We start from the raw sequence: 19803 nt of genomic DNA, 5'->3' as shown, positions 1-19803 counted from the left end.
AGTCCCTTGACCAGCATCAAGGTACCATAAATCAAGAGTCCCTTGACCAGCATCAACGTACCATGAATCAAGAGTCCCATGACCAGCATCAGGGTACCATGAATCAAGAGTCCCTTGACCAGCATCAAGGTACCATGAATCAAGAGCCCCTTGACCAGCGTTAAGGTACCATGAATCAAGAGTCCCTTGAAAGCATCAAGGTACCATGAATCAAGAGTCCCATGACCAGCATCAAGGTACCATGAATCAAGAGTCCCTTGACCAGCATCAAGGTATCATGAATCAAGAGTCCCTTGACCAGCATCAAGGTATCATGAATCAAGAGTCCCTTGACCAGCATCAAGGTATCATGAATCAAGAGTCCCTTGACCAGCATCAAGGTACCATGAATCAAGAGTCCCTTGACCAGCATCAAGGTACCATGAATCAAGAGTCCCTTGACCAGCATCAGGGTACCATGAATCAAGAGTCCCTTGACCAGCATCAAGGTACCATGAATCAAGAGTCCCTTGACCAGCTTCAAGGTACCATGAATCAAGAGTCCCTTGACCAGCTTCAAGGTACCATGAATCAAGAGTCCCTTGAAAGCATCAAGGTACCATGAATCAAGAGTCCCTTGACCAGTATCAAGGTACCATGAATCAAGAGTCCCTTGACCAGCATCAAGGTACCATGAATCAAGAGTCCCTTGACCAGCATCAACGTACCATGAATCAAGAGTCCCTTGACCAGCATTAAGGCACCATGAATCAAGAGTCCCTTGACCAGCATTAAGGTACCATGAATCAAAAGTCCCTTGACAGCATCAAGGTACCATGAATCAAGAGTCTCTTGACCAGCATCAAGGTATCATGAATAAAGAGTCCCTTGACCAGCATCAAGGTACCATGAATCAAGAGTCCCTTGACCAGCATCAAGGTATCATGAATCAAGAGTCCCTTGACCAGCATCAAGGTACCATGAATCAAGAGTCTCTTGACCAGCATCAAGGTACCATGAATCAAGAGTCCCTTGACCAGCATCAAGGTACCATGAATCAAGAGTCCCTTGACCAGCATCAAGGTACCATGAATCAAGAGTCCCTTGACCAGCATCAAGGTACCATGAATCAAGAGTCCCTTGACCAGCATCAAGGTACCATGAATCAAGAGTCCCTTGACCAGCATCAAGGTATCATGAATCAAGAGTCCCTTGACCAGCATCAAGGTACCATGAATCAAGAGTCCCTTGACCAGCATCAAGGTACCATGAATCAAGAGTCCCTTGACCAGCATCAAGGTACCATGAATCAAGAGTCCCTTGACCAGCATCAAGGTACCATGAATCAAGAGTCCCTTGACCAGCATCAAGGCACCATGAATCAAGAGTCCCTTGACCAGCATCAAGGCACCATGAATCAAGAGTCCCTTGACTAGCATCAAGGTACCATGAATCAGGCCGCCGGGACTGTCTTCACTGTCCCTCTGGCAATATTCACTGATTTATTGTTATTGACCTTCTGTATGCGGCCAGTAGTAACAGCCTGGTTGATCAGGCGCTAATCCACCACTAGGCCTGGTCACGGACCGCGCCGCGGGGGGCGTTGACCCCCCGGAACACTCTCCAGTTATCTTGGTATGTTGGGTTTTCATCCTCTGGGAAAAAAATATTGCGCCTGATGTTGATTACTATTATTATTATTATTATTATTATGATTATTATTATTATTATTATTATTATTATTATTATTATTATTATTATTATTATTATTATTATTATTATTACTGTTATTAAAACATATTTAAAATAATATAAAAGTGTAAGAATATAAAATTTTGATTATTTTTTTATTAAAGTATATATATATATATATATATATATATATATATATATATATATATATATATATATATATATATATATATATATATATATATATATATATATATATATATATATATATATATATATATATATATATATATATATATATATATATATATATATATATATATATATATATATATATATATATATATATATATATATACAGTGGAACCTCAAAAATCGAACTGCTCCCAACACAAACAATTATGTAAGTGTATTTTTGAGGGTCTGAAATGGACTAATCTAATTTACATTATTCCTGATGGGAATAAATTCATTCGGTAAAGGCACTCGAACAGCCTTCTGGACCGAAAAAAGTTCGATATTTCAGGTTCCACTGTATATACATATGCAAAACAACCACTGTGAAAGAATAGAGAAATTCCAAGCGCTTTCGTGACTACTCACATTATCAAGGAACAATGAAAGTAAAGCATCAAAGGAGAGTATATAAAGGAGTAGCCCACACCTCACTATCAGATCCCACAACACCTGACGCGAGACAGCAGGCCCGCCGGCCGAACTAGACAGGTCCTTCACACAACCCACCAACAAACTATTCTACCCAAGAAATAAGAAATTTAAAAAATTATTATTTGTCCAATGTATTATTAAATTCTTCCCAAATTCTATTAATTATAAATGAATCTAATTTATAAATTATTCCACACTGACAGGGTCAACAGGAAAGGTGGTGGAGTAGCGATGTATGTCAGAGACAATTTAAATTGTTGTGTTAGACAAGATATTAAATTAGAAGCGTCAGCCACTGAATCTGTTTGGTTACAGCTTCTCGAGGGCCGAGAAAAACTAATTTTGGGTGTGATTTACAGGGCCCCAAATCTTGATAGGGAGTGCAGTAAACTTCTATGGGACGAAATTCGTAAGGCATCTACATACGAAAATGTTGTGCTAATGGGAGATTTCAACTATAGACAGATTGACTGGAGCAATTTGACAGGAAATTTAGAGTCGGGTGACTTTCTTGATACGATCCAGGATTGTTTTTTAAAACAGTTTGTGACAGAGCCAACTAGGGGAAATAACCTCCTTGACTTGGTTCTTGCCAGTAGGGAAACACTAATTAATAATCTTGAGGTTAATGATGAGCTTGGGGAGAGTGATCACAAATCACTCAGTTTTAACATATCATGGAATTCCCCTAATAATGGCAATCAAGTCTCCGTCCCTGACTTTCGCTTGGCTGATTTCATAGGACTGAAAAATTACTTAGGTGGGCTGAACTGGAATGACCTGACTAGGGGTCAGGTAGGTGGTGATGGTTGCCGATATGATGCTTTCCAGGGCATAGTTCTAGCTGCTCAGTCAAATTATGTTCCAAATAGGGAAATCAGATCAAACAAAAATGATCCTAAATGGATGAACAATAGATTAAAATATCTGATTGGTCAAAAGAGAGGCATATATAGGCAAATCAAAAGAGGAGAGGGGCAATTAAGAAATCGATATATTCAGTTAAAGAGAGAAATAAAAAAGGGAATTAGAAAAGCAAAAAGAGATTATGAGGTTAAAGTTGCAAGAGAATCGAAGACTAACCCAAAAGGATTCTTTCAGGTATACAGAAGTAAGATCAGGGACAAGATAGGCCCACTCAAAAGTTCCTCGGGTCAGCTCACTGACAGTGATAAGGAAATGTGTAGAATTTTTAACACATACTTCCTCTCAGTTTTTACACAGGAGGATACCAGTGATATTCCAGTAATGATAAATTATGTAGAACAGGACGATAATAAACTGTGCACTATTAGGGTCACAAGTGACATGGTCCTTAGGCAAATAGATAAATTAAAACCTAACAAATCCCCAGGCCCTGATGAACTGTATGCAAGGGTTCTAAAGGAATGTAAAGAGGAGCTTAGCACACCTTTGGCTAATCTTTTCAACATATCACTACAAACTGGCATGGTGCCAGATAAGTGGAAAATGGCAAATGTGATACCTATTTTCAAAACAGGTGACAGGTCCTTAGCTTCGAACTATAGACCAATAAGCCTAACCTCCATAGTGGGAAAATTTATGGAATCAATAATTGCCGAGGCAGTTCGTAGCCACCTTGAAAAGCATAAATTAATCAACGAATCTCAGCATGGTTTTACAAAGGGACGTTCCTGCCTTACGAATTTATTAACTTTTTTCACTAAGGTATTTGAGGAGGTAGATCATGGTAACGAATATGATATTGTGTATATGGACTTCAGTAAGGCTTTTGACAGGGTCCCACATCAGAGACTATTGAGGAAAATTAAAGCACATGGAATAGGAGGAGAAATTTTTTCCTGGATAGAGGCATGGTTGACAAATAGGCAGCAGAGAGTTTGCATAAATGGGGAGAAATCAGAGTGGGGAAGCGTCACGAGCGGTGTTCCACAGGGGTCAGTGTTGGGCCCCCTGCTGTTCACAATCTACATAAACGACATAGATGAGGGCATAAAGAGCGACATCGGCAAGTTTGCCGATGACACCAAAATAGGCCGTCGAATTCATTCTGACGAGGACATTCGAGCACTCCAGGAAGATTTGAATAGACTGATGCAGTGGTCGGAGAAGTGGCAGATGCAGTTTAATATAGACAAATGCAAAGTTCTAAATGTTGGACAGGACAATAACCATGCCACATATAAACTAAATAATGTAGATCTTAATATTACGGATTGCGAAAAAGATTTAGGAGTTCTGGTTAGCAGTAATCTGAAACCAAGACAACAGTGCATAAGTGTTCGCAATAAAGCTAATAGAATCCTTGGCTTCATATCAAGAAGCATAAATAATAGGAGTCCTCAGGTTGTTCTTCAACTCTATACATCCTTGGTTAGGCCTCATTTAGATTATGCTGCACAGTTTTGGTCACCGTATTACAGAATGGATATAAATTCTCTGGAAAATGTACAAAGGAGGATGACAAAGATGATCCCATGTATCAGAAACCTTCCCTATGAGGATAGACTAAGGGCCCTGAAACTGCACTCTCTAGAAAGACGTAGAATTAGGGGGGATATGATTGAGGTTTATAAGTGGAAGACAGGAATAAATAAAGGGGATGTAAATAGTGTGCTGATAATATCTAGCCTAGACAGGACTCGCAGCAATGGTTTTAAGTTGGAAAAATTCAGATTCAGGAGGGATATAGGAAAGTACTGGTTTGGTAATAGAGTTGTGGATGAGTGGAACAAACTCCCAAGTACCGTTATAGAGGCCAGAACGTTGTGTAGCTTTAAAAATAGGTTGGATAAATACATGAGTAGATGTGGGTGGGTGTGAGTTAGACCTGATAGCTTGTGCTAACGGGTCGGTTGCCGTGTTCCTCCCTTGAGTCAATGTGACCTGACCTGACTAGGTTGGGTGCATTGGCTTAAGCCGGTAGGGACTTGGACCTGCCTCGCATGGGCCAGTAGGCCTTCTGCAGTGTTCCTTCGTTCTTATGTTCTTATGTTCTTATATAAACCAAAGGAAATATTCATATTATTGTCAAAACTGTTTTTTATGAAACAAGATTCAATTATATTCCTGTCGACCATGGACTTGCTTGATACTACTTTCTCAACTTTTTGAAAATCAATTGGATGGTTAAAATCTCTTACATGAATAAATAGAGCATTGTAATCTTGTCCAGTTCTAACGCTATATTTATGTTGTTTTAATCTTAGTTCGAGATTTTTACCAGTTTGATGAAGGATATTGTTAGCCGTCTGGATGACATCATGAGAGGTAATGGGAGCAATCCTATTATCTGTCTCAGTGCTGGAGGCAACGATGTTGGCAGACGTAGGAGTGAGGACCTGATTAGCAGGTATAGGTCAGCAATAGTGATAATTAGGAGGAAGGGTGGGAACCCTGTCATATGTGGTATTTTGCCAAGGAGAGGAGTTGGAAATGAATGGTTGTCCAGGGCAATTGGTGTCAATTGCTGGCTGGACAAATACTGTAAGGAAAATGCGGTAACATTCATTGACAACTGGGACCTCTTCTATGGCAGAAATAACATGTATGCCAGGGATGGGGTTCACTTATCTAGGTGTGGGGTGGGAGCACTGGCAACTGCAGTGGAGGGAGCTGTTAGGACTTTAAACTAGGAATAGTTAGTGGTATGGGTTTTGGCGGGAAAACAGTCAAGTCACAGTGTAGTAATATGAGTACTAGGAGAACTAGTAATAGGCACAATGAGGTGGATATTGGAAAGCCAGTGGCACTAATTGACAAGGACAGTAATAGGTTTAGTGGAATAACAGAAAGGAGCAGGAAGGGTAAAGAGAAAGAAGGGTCTTTAAATATATATTAAACCAATACTCGTAGTGCTAGGAATAAGATGGACGAGTTGAGACTAGTTGCTAGTGCAGGTAACATTGATGTATTTGCCTTAACTGAGACGTGGTTCAATATGAACAATCGGGACATGCCTGCAGAATGTCACATTCAGGGTTTTAAATTGTTCCAAGTAGATAGAAGTATCGGGAAGGGGGGTGGGGTGGCATTGTATGTCCGAGATCGCTTGAACTGTTGCATAAAAACGGGTATTAAGTCTGAAGTAACACATACAGAGTCTGTTTGGATAGAATTTTCAGAGGGGCATGAAAAATTAATTTTAGGTGTGATATACCGTCCCCCAAATTTAGATAGGGACCAAGGGAGACTACTATGGGAGGAAATTGTTAAGGCCACAAGGCACGATAATGTAGTAATTCTAGGAGACTTTAACTTTAGTCATATTGATTGGAATTTCTTGACTGGGAATTTAGAATCATACGACTTCTTAGAAGTAGTTCAGGATTGTTTTTTGAAGCAGATTGTGACAGAACCTACAAGGGGTAATAACCTGCTTGACTTAGTTATGGCAAACAATGAATCCCTTGTTAATAGTTTAGAAATTTCAGAGGAACTCGGTGCTAGCGACCACAAATCAATTACATTTAGCATTGAATGGAAGTACAATAGTAGGGAGAACTCAGTAACAGTCCCAGATTTTCGCTTAGCAGATTACGATGGGCTTAGAGAACACTTATCATCTGTTGACTGGGGTAACGAAGAGAGCTATCAATATGACAGTTTTCTGAACACTATACATGCTGCTCAAAGAACGTTTATCCCGTATAAAGAAATTAGATCAAATAGAAATGACCCAAAATGGATGAATAATAGGCTCAAATATCTACTAGGGCATAAGAAAGGAATTTATAGGCGTATCAAAAGAGGTGAGGGTCATCTTATGAATCAGTATATTGACATTAAGAGGGACATTAAAAAGGGGATAAGAAAAGCTAAAAGGGACTATGAAATTAAAGTTGCTAGGGATTCTAAAACTAACCCAAAAAGTTTTTTCCAGGTATATAAAACAAAAGTTAGAGATAAGATAGGTCCCCTTAAAAATAACTATGGGCACCTTACTGACAAAGAGAATGAAATGTTGTTAGGTAAGACACATATGCAACAGTTAGGTATCTTTATTTCGAAACGTTTCGCCTACACAGTAGGCTTCTTCAGTCGAGTACAGAAAAGTTGATAGAAGCAGAAGATACTTGAAGACGATGCAATCAGTCCATCACCCTTAAAGTTTTGAGGTGATCAGTCCCTCAGTCTGGAGAAGAGCATTGTTCCATAGTCTGAAACAATATCATTTAACATCATTTAACTTATAAGTGCTAGGGTTATGGACACTCCCGAGCTTCAGAACCTTGCATTTATCTACACTGAACTGCATCTGCCACTTTTCTGACCAAGAATACAGTTTGTTTAAATCCTCCTGAAGTTCCCTAGCATCTACGTTTGAATCAATTATCCTACCTATCTTTGTGTCATCGGCGAATTTGCTCATATCACTAGTAACATCCTCATCAAGATCATTGATATATATTATAAACAACAACGGGCCCAAGATTGATCCCTGTGGAATGCCACTTGTTACAGATCCCCACTCGGATTTAACCCAATTTATGGACACTCTCTGCTTCCTGTCTGTGAGCCATGACTCGATCCACGAGAGCACTTTTCCCCCAATGCCATGAGCTGCCACTTTCTTTAACAGTCTTTGGTGCGGAACTCTATCAAAAGCCTTACTAAAATCTAAGTAAATAATATCAAATTCTTTATCGTGGTCAACAGCCTCAAAAGCTTTACTGAAGAAAGTTAATAAATTAGTTAGACAAGACCGGCCTCTTGTGAATCCATGCTGAGTATCAAGCTGAGTATAAAGCTGCAGTATGACGTCTGTACTTCTGTTGCTTACACTTCTTGATATAAATCCCAGTAATCTATTTGCCTTATTACGTACGCTTAGGCATTGTGTCTTGGTTTAAGGTTGCTGCTCACCATAACCCCATACGGTCAAACAGGTAAAAATCTCGAACTAAGATTAAAACAACATAAATATAGCATTAGAACTGGACAATATTCCAATGCTCTATTTATTCATGTAAGAGATTTTAACCATCCAATTGATTTTCAAAAAGTTGAGAAAGTAGTATCAAGCAAGTCCATGGTCGACAGGAATATAATTGAATCTTGTTTCATAAAAAGCAGTTTTGACAATAATATGAATATTTCCTTTGGTTTATATAAATTAGATTCATTTATAATTAATAGAATTTGGGAAGAATTTAATAATACATTGGACAAATAATAATTTTTTTAAATTTCTTATTTCTTGGGTAGAATAGTTTGTTGGTGGGTTGTGTGAAGGACCTGTCTAGTTCGGCCGGTGGGCCTGCTGTCTTGCGTCAGGTGTTGTGGGATCTGATAGTGAGGTGTGGGCTACTCCTTTATATACTCTCCTTTGATGCTTTACTTTCATTGTTCCTTGATAATGTGAGTAGTCACGAAAGCGCTTGGAATTTCTCTATTCTTTCACAGTGGTTGTTTTGCATATTCTAAAATGACCTGTTTACTGTGATCTTATTGCATATATATATATATATATATATATATATATATATATATATATATATATATATATATATATTTATTTATTATCACACTGGCCGATTCCCACCAAGGCAGGGTGGCCCGAAAAAGAAAAACTTTCACCATCATTCACTCCATCACTGTCTTGCCAGAAGGGTGCTTTACACTACAGTTTTTAAACTGCAACATTAACACCCCTCCTTCAGAGTGCAGGCACTGTACTTCCCATCTCCAGGACTCAAGTCCGGCCTGCCGGTTTCCCTGAACCCCTTCATAAATGTTACTTTGCTCACACTCCAACAGCACGTCAAGTATTAAAAACCATTCGTCTCCATTCACTCCTATCAAACACGCTCACGCACGCCTGCTGGAAGTCCAAGCCCCTTGCACACAATACCTCCTTTAACCCCTCCCTCCAACCTTTCCTAGGCCGACCCCTACCCCGCCTTCCTTCCACTACAGACTGATACACTCTTGAAGTCATTCTGTTTCGCTCCATTCTCTCTACATGTCCGAACCACCTCAACAACCCTTCCTCAGCCCTCTGGACAACAGTTATGGTAATCCCGCACCTCCTCCTAACTTCCGAACTACGAATTCTCTGCATTATATTCACACCACACATTGCCCTCAGACATGACATCCCCACTGCCTCCAGCCTTCTCCTCGCTGCAACATTCATCACCCATGCTTCACACCCATATAAGAATGTTGGTAAAACTATACTCTCATACATTCCCCTCTTTGCCTCCAAGGACAAAGTTCTTTGTCTCCACAGACTCCTAAGTGCACCACTCACCCTTTTCCCCTCATCAATTCTATGATTCACCTCATCCTTCATAGACCCATCCGCTGACACGTCCACTCCCAAATATCTGAATACATTCACCTCCTCAATACTCTCTCCCTCCAATCTGATATCCAATCTTTCATCACCTAATATTTTTGTTATCCTCATAACCTTACTCTTTCCTGTATTCACTTTTAATTTTCTTCTTTTGCACACCCTACCAAATTCATCCACCAATCTCTGCAACTTCTCTTCAGAATCTCCCAAGAGCACAGTGTCATCAGCAAAGAGCAACTGTGACAACTCCCACTTTATGTGTGATTCTTAATCTTTTAAATCCACGCCTCTTGTCAGGACCCTCGCATTTACTTCTCTTACAACCCAATCTATAAATATATTAAACAACCACGGTGACATCACACATCCTTGTCTAAGGCCTACTTTTACTGGGAAATAATTTCCCTCTTTCCTACATACTCTAACTTGAGCCTCACTATCCTCGTAAAAACTCTTCACTGCTTTCAGTAACCTACCTCCTACACCTTACACCTGCAAAATCTGCCACATTGCCCCCTTATTCACCCTGTCATACGCCTTTTCCAAATCCATAAATGCCACAAAGACCTCTTTAGCCTTATCTAAATACTGTTCACTTACATGTTTCACTGTAAACACCTGGTCCACACACCCCTACCTTCACACACTACCATACACTTTACCAGGTATACTCAACAGACTTATCCCCCTATAATTTTTGCACTCTCTTTTGTCCCCTTTGCCTTTATACAAAGGAACTATGCATGCTCTCTGCCAATCCCTAGGTACCTTACCCTCTTCCATACATTTATTAAATAATTGCACCAACCACTCCAAAACTATATCCCCACCTGCTTTTAACATTTCTATCTTTATCCCATCAATCCCGGCTGCCTTACCCCCTTTCATTTTACCTACTGCCTCACGAACTTCCCCCACACTCACAACTGGCTCTTCCTCACTCCTACAAGATGTTATTCCTCCTTGCCCTATACACGAAATCACAGCTTCCCTATCTTCATCAACATTTAACAATTCCTCAAAATATTCCCTCCATCTTCCCAATACCTCTAACTCTCCATTTAATAACTCTCCTCTCCTATTTTTAACTGACAAATCCATTTGTTCTCTAGGCTTCCTTAACTTGTTAATCTCACTCCAAAACTTTTTCTTATTTTCAACAAAATTTGTTGATAACATCTCACCCACTCTCTCATTTGCTTTCTTTTTACATTGCTTCACCACTCTCTTAACCTCTCTCTTTTTCTCCATATACTCTTCCCTCCTTGCATCACTTCTACTTTGTAAAAACTTCTCATATGCTAACTTTTTCTCCCTTAATACTCTCTTTACATTATCATTCCACCAATCGCTCCTCTTCCCTCCCGCACCCACTTTCCTGTAACCACAAACTTCTGCTGAACACTCTAACACTACATTTTTAAACCTACCCCATACCTCTTCGACCCCATTGCCTATGCTCTCATTAGCCCATCTATCCTCCAATAGCTGTTTATATCTTTCCCTAACTGCCTTCTCTTTTAGTTTATAAACCTTCACCTCTCTCTTCCCTGATGCTTCTATTCTCCTTGTATCCCATCTACCTTTTACTCTCAGTGTAACTACAACTAGAAAGTGATCTGATATATCTGTGACCCCTCTATAAACATGTACATCCTGAAGTCTACTCAACAGTCTTTTATCTACCAATACATAATCCAACAAACTACTGTCATTTCGCCCTACATCATATCTTGTATACTTATTTATCCTCTTTTTCTTAAAATATGTATTACCTATAACTAAACCCCTTTCTATACAAAGTTCAATCAAAGGGCTCCCATTATCATTTACACCTGGCACCCTAAACTTACCTACCACACCCTCTCTAAAAGTTTCTCCTACTTTAGCATTCAGGTCCCCTACCACAATTACTCTCTCACTTGGTTCAAAGGCTCCTATACATTCACTTAACATCTAAAATCTCTCTCTCTCCTCTGCATTCCTCTCTTCTCCAGGTGCATACACGCTTATTATGACCCACTTCTCGCATCCAACCATTACTTTAATCCACATAATTCTTGCATTTACACATTCATATTCTCTTTTCTCCTTCCATAACTGATCATTCAACATTACTGCTACCCCTTCCTTTGCTCTAACTCTCTCAGATACTCCAGATTTAATCCCATTTATTTCCCCCCACCGAAACTCCCCTACCACCTTCAGCTTTGTTTCGCTTAGGGCCAGGGCATCCAACTTCTTTTCATTCATAACTTCAGCAATCATCTGTTTCTTGTCATCCGCACTACATCCACGCACATTCAAGCATCCCAGTTTTATAAAGTTTTTCTTCTTCTCTTTTTTAGTAAATGTCTACAGGAGAAGGGGTTACTAGCCTATTGCTCCCGGCATTTTAGTTGCCTCATACGACACGCATGGCTTACGGAGGAAAGATTCTTTTCCACTTCCCCATGGACAATAGAAGAAATAAAGAAGAACAAGAGCTATTTAGAAAAAGGAGAAAAACCTAGATGTATGTATATATATATGCATGTGCATGTCTGTGAAGTGTGACCAAAGTGTAAGTAGGAGTAGCAAGATATCCCTGTTATCTAGCGTGTTTATGAGACCACTCACACAGATCTCTCCTCCCCGTCTCTCCCTCCCCAGGTACCACAACTGACCACACACACACAGATCTCTCCTCCCCGTCTCTCCCTCCCCAGGTACCACAACTGACCACACACACACAGATCTCTCCTCCCCGTCTCTCCCTCCCCAGGTACCACAACTGACCACACACACACAGATCTCTCCTCCCCGTCTCTCCCTCCCCAGGTACCACAACTGACCACACACACACAGATCTCTCCTCCCCGTCTCTCCCTGACAACTGACCACACACACACAGATCTCTCCTCCCCGTCTCTCCCTCCCCAGGTACCACAACTGACCACACACACACAGATCTCTCCTCCCCGTCTCTCCCTCCCCAGGTACCACAACTGACCACACACACACAGATCTCTCCTCCCCGTCTCTCCCTCCCCAGGTACCACAACTGACCACACACACACAGATCTCTCCTCCCCGTCTCTCCCTCCCCAGGTACCACAACTGACCACACACACACAGATCTCTCCTCCCCGTCTCTCCCTCCCCAGGTACCACAACTGACCACACACACACAGATCTCTCCTCCCCGTCTCTCCCTCCCCAGGTACCACAACTGACCACACACACACAGATCTAGACTCCGGTTTTCTTAAGTGAACTTTAAATGGCTTGTATTTGCTCCCGGTAATTCCTACTTCCAGTTAAACCCAGACTCGAGGCTCCAATTAGCCGAGAGGCAATTACGGAGACACACACCAATTACCAGCTTGAAAATAATCGGCTCATGTAGCTAAGATTTCCTATTATGTCTGAGGTCTTCTTATTACCGGACTTTGCAATGTACCTAACAAGGCGAATGATTGCGGTCGAGTAGAGAAAGAGAGAGAGAGAGCTAGCTTTTTTCACCTTATGAAATTTTTCCTCGGAGGAAGATAGTCCAGAGGGAGGCTTTAGGCTTTTTTTGTGTCTGAAGACTGTTTTGGAAACGGCCGCGAAAGGGGATTTGTTTTACCCCGGTGAAAGAATAATCTGTAAGCTAGCAAGCACAGGAACAATAACAGTTACCAAGCACAGGAACAATAACAGTTACCAAGCACAGGAACAATAACAGTTACCAAGCACAGGAACAATAACAGCTACCAAGCACAGGAACAATAACAGTTACCAAGCACAGGAACAATAACAGATACCAAGCACAGAAACAATAACAGTTACCAAGCACAGGAACAATAACAGTTACCAAGCACAGGAACAATAACAGTTACCAAGCACAGGAACAATAACAGTTACCAAGCACAGGAACAATAACAGTTACCAAGCACAGGAACAATAACAGTTACCAAGCACAGGAACAATAACAGTTACCAAGCACAGGAACAATAACAGTTACCAAGCACAGGAACAATAACAGTTACCAAGCACAGGAACAATAACAGTTACCAAGCACAGGAACAATAACAGTTACCAAGCACAGGAACAATAACAGTTACCAAGCACAGGAACAATAACAGTTACCAAGCACAGGTACAATAACAGTTACCAAGCACAGTAACAATAACAGTTACCAAGCACAGGAACAATAACAGTTACCAAGCACAGGAACAATAACAGTTACCAAGCACAGGAACAATAACAGTTACCAAGCACAGGAACAATAACAGATACCAAGCACAGGAACAATAACAGTTACCAAGCACAGGAACAATAACAGTTACCAAGCACAGGAACAATAACAGTTACCAAGCACAGGAACAATAACAGTTACCAAGCACAGGAACAATAACAGTTACCAAGCACAGGAACAATAACAGTTACCAAGCACAGGAACAATAACAGTTACCAAGCACAGGAACAATAACAGTTACCAAGCACAGGAACAATAACAGATACCAAGCACAGGAACAATAACAGTTACCAAGCACAGGAACAATAACAGTTACCAAGCACAGGAACAATAACAGTTACCAAGCACAGGAACAATAACAGTTACCAAGCACAGGAACAATAACAGTTACCAAGCACAGGAACAATAACAGATACCAAGCACAGGAACAATAACAGTTACCAAGCACAGGAACAATAACAGTTACCAAGCACAGGAACAATAACAGTTACCAAGCACAGGAACAATAACAGTTACCAAGCACAGGAACAATAACAGTTACCAAGCACAGGAACAATAACAGTTACCAAGCACAGGAACAATAACAGTTACCAAGCACAGGAACAATAACAGTTACCAAGCACAGGAACAATAACAGTTACCAAGCACAGGAACAATAATAGTTACCAAGCACAGGAACAATAACAGTTACCAAGCACAGGAACAATAACAGTTACCAAGCACAGGAACAATAACAGTTACCAAGCACAGGAACAATAACAGTTACCAAGCACAGGAACAATAACAGTTACCAAGCACAGGAACAATAACAGTTACCAAGCACAGGAACAATAACAGTTACCAAGCACAAGAACAATAACAGTTACCAAGCACAGGAACAATAACAGTTACCAAGCACAGGAACAATAACAGTTACCAAGCACAGGAACAATAACAGTTACCAAGCACAGGAACAATAACAGTTACCAAGCACAGGAACAATAACAGTTACCAAGCACAGGAACAATAACAGTTACCAAGCACATGAACAATAACAGTTACCAAGCACAGGAACAATAACAGATACCAAGCACAGGAACAATAACAGTTACCAAGCACAGAAACAATAACAGTTACCAAGCACAGGAACAATAACAGTTACCAAGCACAGGAACAATAACAGTTACCAAGCACAGGAACAATAACAGTTACCAAGCACAGGAACAATAACAGTTACCAAGCACAGGAACAATAACAGTTACCAAGCACAGGAACAATAACAGATACCAAGCACAGGAACAATAACAGTTACCAAGCACAGGAACAGTAACAGTTACCAAGCACAGGAACAATAACAGATACCAAGCACAGGAACAATAACAGTTACCAAGCACAGGAACAATAACAGTTACCAAGCACAGGAACAATAACAGTTACCAAGCACATGAACAATAACAGTTACCAAGCACAGGAACAATAACAGTTACCAAGCACAGGTACAATAACAGTTACCAAGCACAGGAACAATAACAGTTACCAAGCACAGGAACAATAACAGTTACCAAGCACAGGAACAATAACAATTACCAAGCACAGGAACCACCAATAGATTTGTGGGTATGTACGATCTTCCCAGATTCCTGTCTGATGGTTCTCAATCCCACCCTTCAACGCAGGCGCCTTGACGCCCTGGAAAGACTTTTCAGTCTTGAACTCCAGTTTCAAAAACGCTGTTTGAATCTTTCCGGTTTCTTGTTTCCTAGTGAACACAATTAATCAGTCTGAAATAGGTTTCTGAATCAGTAATTGGCATAGGCGAGCCTTGGGTGTATCTGAGGGAGGATATGATGCTGGTATCCTGTGTCCCTTTGTCGGTATCACGTATCCCTTCGTCAGAGTCCTGAAGAAAGTGTTAATGAGAGGGAAGGAATCAGATTCCAAGCACATCATAGCAGACTTCATGAGCTTTTGTAAGAGTGAGGGTGAGGGAAGATGTGTGTGTATGTGTGTGTGTGTGTGTGTGTGTGTGTGTGTGTGTGTGTGTGTGTGTGTACTCACCTAATTGTGGTTGCAGGTGTCGATTTATAGGTCCTGGCCCCGCCTCTTCACTGGTCGCTACTATGTCACTTTCCCTACTCCATGAACTTCATCATACCTCTTCTATATATGGCTTCTGCTTCCACTACGTCACTTTCCTGATTATTCCACTGCCTGGCAACTCTGTGACTGAAGAAATACTTCCTAACATCCCTGTGACTCATCTGAGTCTTCAACTTCCAATTGTGACCACTTGTTGCTGTGTCCCATCTCTGGAACATTCTGTCTCTGTCCACCTTGTCTATTCCTCTCAGTATTTTATATATCGTTATCATATCCCTCCTATCTCTCCTGTGTGTGTGTGTGTGTGTGTGTGTGTGTGTGTGTGTGTGTGTGTGTGTGTGTGTGTGTGTGTACAGTTTTCCGTGCCGCTGCTGTCTCTCTACCCAAAATATTCACGACATGACGACCCTAATCAGATTTAAACATATAAACTGGAAGCATAATAATTGTATGTAGAAGCTATTTGTCTCATTTATGTAACAGGGCCGTAATTAACGCAATTATCTAAACTCATTCATTAGTCAGTTGAGTGAGGCAATGAGGCGTAAACAAAGTAAGCGATATGTAGACCTACATCATTTATGTGTAGTTGTTACGAGGCTTTTGAGTGGAGTGGATTAGTTGATGTATATATGAATAAGCCGGAGAGACAGACACACACACAGACACACAGACACACACACAGACACACAGATACACACACACATACACAGACAGACAGATACACACACAGAATGAGACAGAATAAACAAAACTGAATATGTCAGCAATGTTCCTCCACATCATTTTATATCATAATTACTTAGTGAGCACAAGAAGTAGACTGACTATATTAATCTTCTCCCTGTTATATTTTATCACCCAGGAAAGGTCACATGTATTAGTTAATGACCTGTGTCAGCTTGACCTTCAGTAGCTTGATGAGGATATTATTAAGTGTTTCACTATTGGTGCAGTAGCTACGGCAGCTTCATAGGCTTCCTTCCAGCGGCAGCCTCATAGGCTTCCTTCCAGCGGCAGCCTCATAGGCTTCCTTCCAGCGGCAGCCTCATAGGCTTCCTTCCAGCGGCAGCCTCATAGGCTTCCTTCCAGCGGCAGCCTCATAGGCTTCCTTCCAGCGGCAGCCTCATAGGCTTCCTTCCAGCGGCAGCCTCATAGGCTTCCTTCCAGCGGCAGCCTCATAGGCTTCCTTCCAGCGGCAGCCTCATAGGCTTCCTTCCAGCAGAGTTACTGTTACCAGTTATTTTCAATTTCTCAGAATAACAGTCCGCACACGGAGAGAAAATTAACAAACCGGCCGTATCCCACCGAGGCAAGGTGACCTAAAAAGAAAAACGAAAGTTTCTCTTTTTAAATTTAGTAATTTACACAGAAGGGATATATTACCTCCCAGCATTTAGTGTCTGTTACGACACGCATAGCCTACGAAGGAAGGATTCTTTTCCCATGCTTTCCCATGAAGAATAGATATATATATATATATATATATATATATATATATATATATATATATATATATATATATATATATATATATATAAACACTGATCTCTGGTTGAAGGAGACTCGAACCTACGAACCTTGGAACAAGGTACGCAGTGCGTTACCATTCTCACCACACTGTGTGTATACACACTGTGTATACACAGGGAGGTGTATATGTCTCTCAGTGTGTATACACAGGGAGGTGTATACGTCTCTCAGTGTGTATACACAGGGAGGTGTATACGTCTCTCAGTGTGTATACACAGGGAGGTGTATATGTCTCTCAGTGTGTATACACAGGGAGGTGTATACGTCTCTCAGTGTGTATACACAGGAAGGTGTATATGTCTCTCAGTGTTTATAGACAGCGAGGTGTATATGTCTCTCAGTGTTTATACACAGGGAGGTATATACGTCTCTCAGTGTGTATACACAGGGAGGTATATATGTCTCTCAGTGTGTATACACAGGGAGGTATATATGTCTCTCAGTGTGTATACACAGGAAGGTGTATATGTCTCTCAGTGTGTATACACAGGAAGGTGTATATGTCTCTCAGTGTGTATACACAGGAAGGTGTATATGTCTCTCAGCGTGTATACACAGGGAGGTATATATGTCTCTCAGTGTGTATACACAGGAAGGTATATATGTCTCTCAGTGTGTATACACAGGAAGGTGTATATGTCTCTCAGTGTGTATACACAGGAAGGTGTATATGTCTCTCAGTGTGTATACACAGGGAGGTATATATGTCTCTCAGTGTGTATACACAGGGAGGTATATATGTCTCTCAGTGTGTATACACAGGGAGGTGTATATGTCTCTCAGTGTGTATACACAGGAAGGTGTATATGTCTCTCAGTGTGTATACACAGGGAGGTGTATACGTCTCTCAGCGTGTATACACAGGGAGGTGTATACGTCTCTCAGTGTGTATACACAGGGAGGTGTATATGTCTCTCAGTGTGTATACACAGGGAGGTGTATATGTCTCTCAGTGTGTATACACAGGGAGGTGTATATGTCTCTCAGTGTGTATACACAGGGAGGTGTATATGTCTCTCAGTGTGTATACACAGGGAGGTGTATATGTCTCTCAGTGTGTATACACAGGGAGGTGTATATGTCTCTCAGTGTGTATACACAGGGAGGTGTATATGTCTCTCAGTGTGTATACACAGGGAGGTGTATATGTCTCTCAGTGTGTATACACAGGGAGGTGTATATGTCTCTCAGCGTGTATACACAGGGAGGTGTATATGTCTCTCAGTGTGTATACACAGGGAGGTGTATACGTCTCTCAGCGTGTATACACAGGGAGGTGTATACGTCTCTCAGCGTGTATACACAGGGAGGTGTATACGTCTCTCAGCGTGTATACACAGGGAGGTGTATATGTCTCTCAGTGTGTATACACAGGGAGGTGTATATGTCTCTCAGTGTGTATACACAGGGAGGTGTATACGTCTCTCAGTGTGTTTACACAGGGAGGTGTATATGTCTCTCAGTGTGTATACACAGGGAGGTGTATATGTCTCTCAGTGTGTTTACACAGGGAGGTGTATTTGTCTCTCAATGTGTATACACAGGGAGGTGTATATGTCTCTCAATGTGTATACACAGGGAGGTGTATTTGTCTCTCAATGTGTATACACAGGGAGGTGTATATATCTCTCAATGTGTATACACAGGGAGGTGTATTTGTCTCTCAATGTGTATACACAGGGAGGTGTATTTGTCTCTCAATGTGTATACACAGGGAGGTGTATATGTCTCTCAGTGTGTATACACAGGGAGGTGTATTTGTCTCTCAATGTGTATACACAGGGAGGTGTATATGTCTCTCAGCGTGTATACACAGGGAGGTGTATATGTCTCTCAATGTGTATACACAGGGAGGTGTATGTGTCTCTCAGTGTGTATACACAGGGAGGTATATACGTCTCTCAGTGTGTATACACAGGGAGGTGTATACGTCTCTCAGTGTGTATACACAGGGAGGTATATACGTCTCGCAGTGTGTATACACTCAAGAATATCTTGGAATCTCTCTTTTAAAAATTAAAGTATTATTGACTGTTATTGTACAAATTACTCTAACTCATAATAACCGTCGTGTAGTTGACAGGTTTCAACCCCAATCAGTCAACCATCGACATTTTAATGAAGGTATGTTAGCCAGGACTGTTACATTATATTACATTAACTTAGCAAAGCCAGAGGGTAAGGTCACTAAGTTAGAGTGTCCGTAATAATGCATCAAAAATATCTACAGACTTAAAGAGAAGAAGCAGGGGAAACATGATTACGACATACAAAATACTCGGAGGTCTTATTGTGGATAGGAATAGGCTTCTTGAGAGACGATAAACGGGTACTCAAGGGCAAA

The sequence above is a fragment of the Cherax quadricarinatus genome, chromosome 83 (assembly GCF_038502225.1).
Source record: "Cherax quadricarinatus isolate ZL_2023a chromosome 83, ASM3850222v1, whole genome shotgun sequence".
NCBI lineage: Eukaryota > Metazoa > Arthropoda > Malacostraca > Decapoda > Parastacidae > Cherax > Cherax quadricarinatus.
The sequence above is the reverse complement of the archived record's forward strand: the minus strand, read 5'-3'. Positions refer to the sequence as shown.